General features: G+C 37.6%; 1 pseudogene across 1 annotated transcript; it reads left to right on the plus strand.

The window, feature by feature from the left end:
• Positions 1 to 357: 357 nt before the first annotated feature.
• Positions 358 to 3,022, plus strand: LOC308691895 (NF-kappa-B inhibitor-like protein 1; annotated as a pseudogene). Its single transcript has 4 exons — positions 358 to 631; positions 710 to 822; positions 957 to 1,065; positions 2,434 to 3,022. The product of its transcript is annotated as an NF-kappa-B inhibitor-like protein 1 (transcript).
• The last annotated feature ends 2,570 nt before the right edge of the window (positions 3,023 to 5,592 follow it).

Here is a 5,592-nt window from a genome sequence, read left to right on the forward strand (position 1 = left end):
ATATACTCAGTACTTGGTTTGGGCCCCTTAATGCATGAATTACTGCCTCAATGCAGCGTGGCATGGATACTATCAGCAAAATATTCGAGTTTTTCGAGTTTCATCTGTATACTGAGATTTGTTGTGAAACAGCGACAGCTGCTGGTCACCATGCAAACATTCGTGTCAAACACGGAACTATTGGAACTGTTGGGTTCCTCCGGAATGATTTCGCAGACGTACTGCAGTGGTGTCGTGTAACGTTTGTTGATGTCCGTAATAAGACAGGACTTCTCATTATCAAATGTGGTATTATACATATATCCATAGTTCATAGTGATAATTTTATCCAGATTTTAATATCTGCATGTAGTCTCGATGTTGAAAAGAAAGCAGAGAAGAGTTTTGCGCTATGTGGAAGAGGGAAGTTTGATGAAGTTAAAGTCATTCCTTCGTAAACACAAAGATCTGGAGCTGAACTTCACCCAGGGGAAGAAGCACAGAGGTCCTTTACACATTGTCTGTTCTCACGGGGATGATGCAATTTTCAGACTGCTGCTGAAACATGGAGCAGATCCCCTGCAAACCGACCGGAATGGAGAAACACCGCTACATCTGGCCGCAAAAAGAGCCCTCAAACATGGCAAAAGAGGTATGAGAATGTGCTCTGTAATATCAAGAACCTCTTTTTCTTATCTGTGTTTAATGCTGTTCACATTATCAATGGCAGCTTATGATGACCTGGTGGTGCCATTACGAAAAAACTGCCCAGAAGCCATGGATACTCCCAATAAAGCAGGAGTGACTCCTCAGGACCTGCTCCAGTAGATGAAGCCCGAGCAGGTGCTGTGAAAATATAGACTCGAAACTAATGAACGAATGGTTTAGGAATATTTAGAATAGACTGTGATGTCATGTTGAGTTATGCATCTTCATGCAAGTGCATAACATGTTCCATATTCATTTAATTGAAACAGGAGAATGTCAAAAATGAATCCTCAAGTGTTGATCCAGAGCAACAATGGAGAGAGAAGCTGTTAGGCGAATGCCAGGAAGAGTTTTTTGAGACATATGGACAGTATGACGGTAAGCTGTTTGTTCTTGTACATCCTGCACTAATACATATTATTTTTTTAAGTGGCTGGTTATGGACATATCACAGTTATTTATAAAATAATACATAGATGTGTAACTTAAAGAAAATGAAAAGTATTATACAAACTTATTTTGAGACATGAGTCAATTCATGTTGTTTGAAAATGTTTTTTATTTTTTATTTTTAAGAAGAAAATTTTCAATTTAATGACTAAAATTGTAATTTGGTATTACCATCAATCTATAAAATAATAACACATTCTCCTTATACCTTCAATACATGTATAATTGTTAGTGTACACATCGTAATCATTAGATACAATACATTAGATTTAGGATATAATAAAAGTATTTAGAAAAGTGCTATTTAACAAATAATATAATTTATTATTAATTCATAAATATTTCTGCGGAGTCGACAGCTTGACACTTCGCAGCCTGCTGAAATGATCTGGGGTGCGTTTCCCGAAAGCATCGTTGGCCAACTATGGTCGCAATGTCCATTGAACTCTATTGGTAACGACGTAACTTGCGACCATAGTTGGCCAACGATGCTTTCGGGAAACGCACCCCTGATCTGAACTTATTGATCTTGACACACAGTCATGAAGGTCTACAGGTGTTTTCTCTATGACACCATTTCCTATTTTTAGACAGTTTGTGTGCACCACATGACTTTCATTTTGTGGACATATTTTAAAATATTAATAAGCAGTTGTTTTTTCTAAGAAATGGTTCTTAACAATTATGCCACACTACTTAACATTTTCTTGTTAATAATTTTATTCTATTAGTGAGACTTTTTTTTGGTCATTATGCCTTTTCACTTTGATATTTTTTACTTTACTGTAACCCCCCAAAAAATAAAAAAATAAAAAACTAATTTTAATACAGAAATTAAAAACATGCTCATCTTAGATGAGGTGTATTTAAGTCAATACATGAATGTATTGCATATTTAATGTACTTTTGAATAAAATTAGCAATAATGTTAATTAATAAATATTTGTTAATTACTTTAATTTAATAAAAAATGAGCAACATCAATTGATTCTCGTATGCTGGATGTAAAGTTTTGTGAAGCAGGGCCTCTGGTGTGGAGGCTTTGAACTGTGTTTATGATCACTATGATATAGTGGTTTGCCATTTGCATAACAGTGACTGTAAAATTTGAGATTTTGGAATATGGTAATTGGGCTCCTTTTGATTGGCCATTTGGCTAGTTTTGTTACGCAAACCTGGCAACTCTGCCTTACAGTAAGTAGTCTCATGTACATAAAGTGAGCAATATGCATCAGACAGTAAGTGAACGGATTGGGCTGATGAAATATTGTATGAATATCTCCCTGTTCCATCCAGGTGATTTCTTATGGGATGACAAAGAAGATGAAGACTTCGGGGGCTGGGCGGATCGGATCAGGCAAGAGTATTTTACTAAGCAACGGGCCAGAGAACAGAGAGAAGCGGCTTCCGTAGGACACAAGAGCAAGAGGTCAAAGGGGCGTAAGGAGACGGAGGAAGATGAGAAGAGCCGTAAGGATCTGCAAGCCCGTCTGGAGCGCGAGCACGAGGAGTACCTGCAGCGGCCACTCGCAAGGAGGAGGAGACGCGGCAGGGGAGGAAGAGGTGCTATGAGGAGCGCTGTGCCGCCACGTTCAACAGCTCCTCCAGCAAGGCACCCGAGGGACTGCTGGGATATGAGGACATCCCGTGGCCCGCTCCTCGGGGGTCGCTGGAGGACATGGTGGGCGTTATGTTGCACGGTGCTGACCGGTCCGATTTATCCACTTTCCGGAAGGTGCTCCGTCGGCAGCAGGCCCTCTGGCACCCGGATAAGTTTTTCCAGCGCTGTGGAAGCCGTCTGGTGGACTCTGATAGGAAAAAGATCCTGGACACAGTCACTGGCCTCTCACAGGAGCTCAACAGACTCGCACAAAACCTCAGATGACGTCGATTCACTGCTTCCAATCAGTTTCATTTTCGAGCGTGCATGTGATTAAGACACCTTTTGAACCAATGAAAAATAAATTCAGTTCTGTAATAGTTGCTTTATTGATGTAAGGGTGGCTGAGCGAGGAGGGATGTTTTCTACTGTAATTCATTATTTGAAAAATAATATCGCAAACAGATATTGTGAAAATATCATGCAAGATCGGTAAACTAAATTCATCATGGTTTAAAGTCTCACAAAAAAATCTTGAAATTTCAATATTAAACCTATTCATTTTTTTTATTGAAAATTCATTCATTTTTTATAGAAGCAAATACAATGGATATTTTTCTAAATATTTACTGATCATGATTTGTCTCGAGATTGGTATAAATTAAAGTTTTTTTTATAACCATTTAAAAACCTTTGTTAATTGAAATAAAGCCAAAAAAATGTATATGAAATTTAATAGAAAAATAAAATGACAAAAACACAATGAAATTACTGCGAATTAAGCTACAATTATTAACATAACTAAGAATATAAAAAGCCAATTCAAAATATTAATAACTAAATTTACTCTGATCCATAGTTGAAAAACCTGAGCATTAATTATAATATCAATTTTAATGTTCATGATAACTATTCTTTTAATCTACACTTTAATCTAAACCTGGTTTATAATATGAACTGTTTTGACCTAAAAAGATGCTGATAATTTATGCTCTTTTGTAAAATATAATTGATATAGTTATTTTATTATATTTATTATATGATAGAAAGTAATGAGGGTTGCACCATATTTCAAACTAATAATGTCAGTACAAGTTGCATGTAGTATAACAAAACTATTATTACTATATTAAACTGACTATCAGCTAATACCACTTGGAACATAAGAGAGTAAGTAAATTTGTGGTGTACTTCATGGTGCAAGTATTTACTATTACCCCTTTTCCACCAACAAGAACCGGGTGCTGGTTCAGAGCCAGAGCCAGAGCTGGTTCAGAGTTGGTTCGACTGACGAGCTTACTAAGAACCGGTTTGCCTTTCCACCGGCTAGAGAGCCACAACAGAGCCAGATCTTACGTCACTGTATACGTCTCATGTTGCCCAGCAACCGCTAGTGCGGTAGCGCCAAACACAAACACTCCAGGCTTGTTCGAGATGCATCGGCTTCTCGCAGATCGATCGCCGCATGACATCAAAGCACTGCGATAGCGATCTAAAAGCACAAGGAGTCGTATGCTCTCCAAACACTCCCGCAGCTCCGATCGGTCCTCGCCGCTCCGATGCATCTCGAACAAGCCATCAACAATAACGGACGTTGCAATACTATGGATGCTCATGGGTTTGCAAAAATACATCGGAATCCAACGCGTTCGTGCAGCTCGCCGTAACTTACATAGACGGATATTATAATCGAGCTGCTATTAGCTCGACTAGCTGCTATTTAAAAATGGCGGTCACAAGTTTCTATTCGTCTTGTTGGTCACGGTAACCCCGCCCCCAGCCCCTGACGCAAGCGGTTCTTTCTTGGCTCCGTTCTAAACCCTGCAATGATTTGGTGCTACTTAAGAACCAGTTTCACTGGTTCGGAGCTGGTGCTTTGGCGGTGGAAAAACAAAGAATCGATTTGAAACTAGGTTCTGGCTCCGAACCAGCACCAGTTCTGCCTTGGTGGAAAAGGGGTATATGAGGTGGAGTACAGTGGACTGAATGACGTTACTGTCACGTCAGGACCTTTACAATCTCAACGCATCTTTAACTTGTTCATCATATCGCACTGTTGGGGTTTATTACCTGAGAACTATAAACAAGGGTTTGTTTTGCCCTATAAATCTTCTCATTTTCAGGCATTTAAACAAAGGACTGGCAGATGGCGTGCCTTTGGTCAAGAATACGCCACAGAATATATTAAATGATAATGTGGTTGCCAGATTGCAGAAAAACCCTAACCTGCATGGCAAACAATCAAGATATTAGAAGATATGAAGTGCACAATTTAGGATATATTATTAATAGATCTGTCACATACATTTTTCTAACTCTTTTTTTTTCTTTTTCAAACAGCCAGTGCAACACACAAAAAAATACTGAGTGGCCCTTTAAACAGATGAAATCAAGCCATGGGATCACTGGGAGAATAAATTGAACAACTGTTCACGTTTTTAAATATTCAATAGCCTACAGTGGCATTTCATAATTAAGTCATTATAATTGTATTAAATATAGTTACACTTGATGAAAGCTAGACACATCATGGAATGTTGCAATAATTAAAGTACAATTAAATTAGCATTAATAAGGTGTGAAATACAGGTATTTTAATATATTTATTTAATTTATATTAATTAATTTAATTCAGTCCGTTAAATCACACCATAGTATTCTTATCTATACCGTACATTTTAAAGACTTTAAAGGTTTTTGAAAGAGAACAGTTTTCTAAATAATATAGTAATATATAACTATATATTTATGCTATGTTTCTATTTTTCAAAACAATAAATAATTCGTTTTCAAAGTTTAAAATGTTTTCGTTAATCGAAGGAGGGGATTTGTTAACGAAATATCTGGCAACCCAT

Source organism: Scardinius erythrophthalmus (genome assembly GCF_964197995.2).
Source record: "Scardinius erythrophthalmus genome assembly, chromosome: 6".
Taxonomy (NCBI): Eukaryota; Metazoa; Chordata; class Actinopteri; order Cypriniformes; family Leuciscidae; genus Scardinius; species Scardinius erythrophthalmus.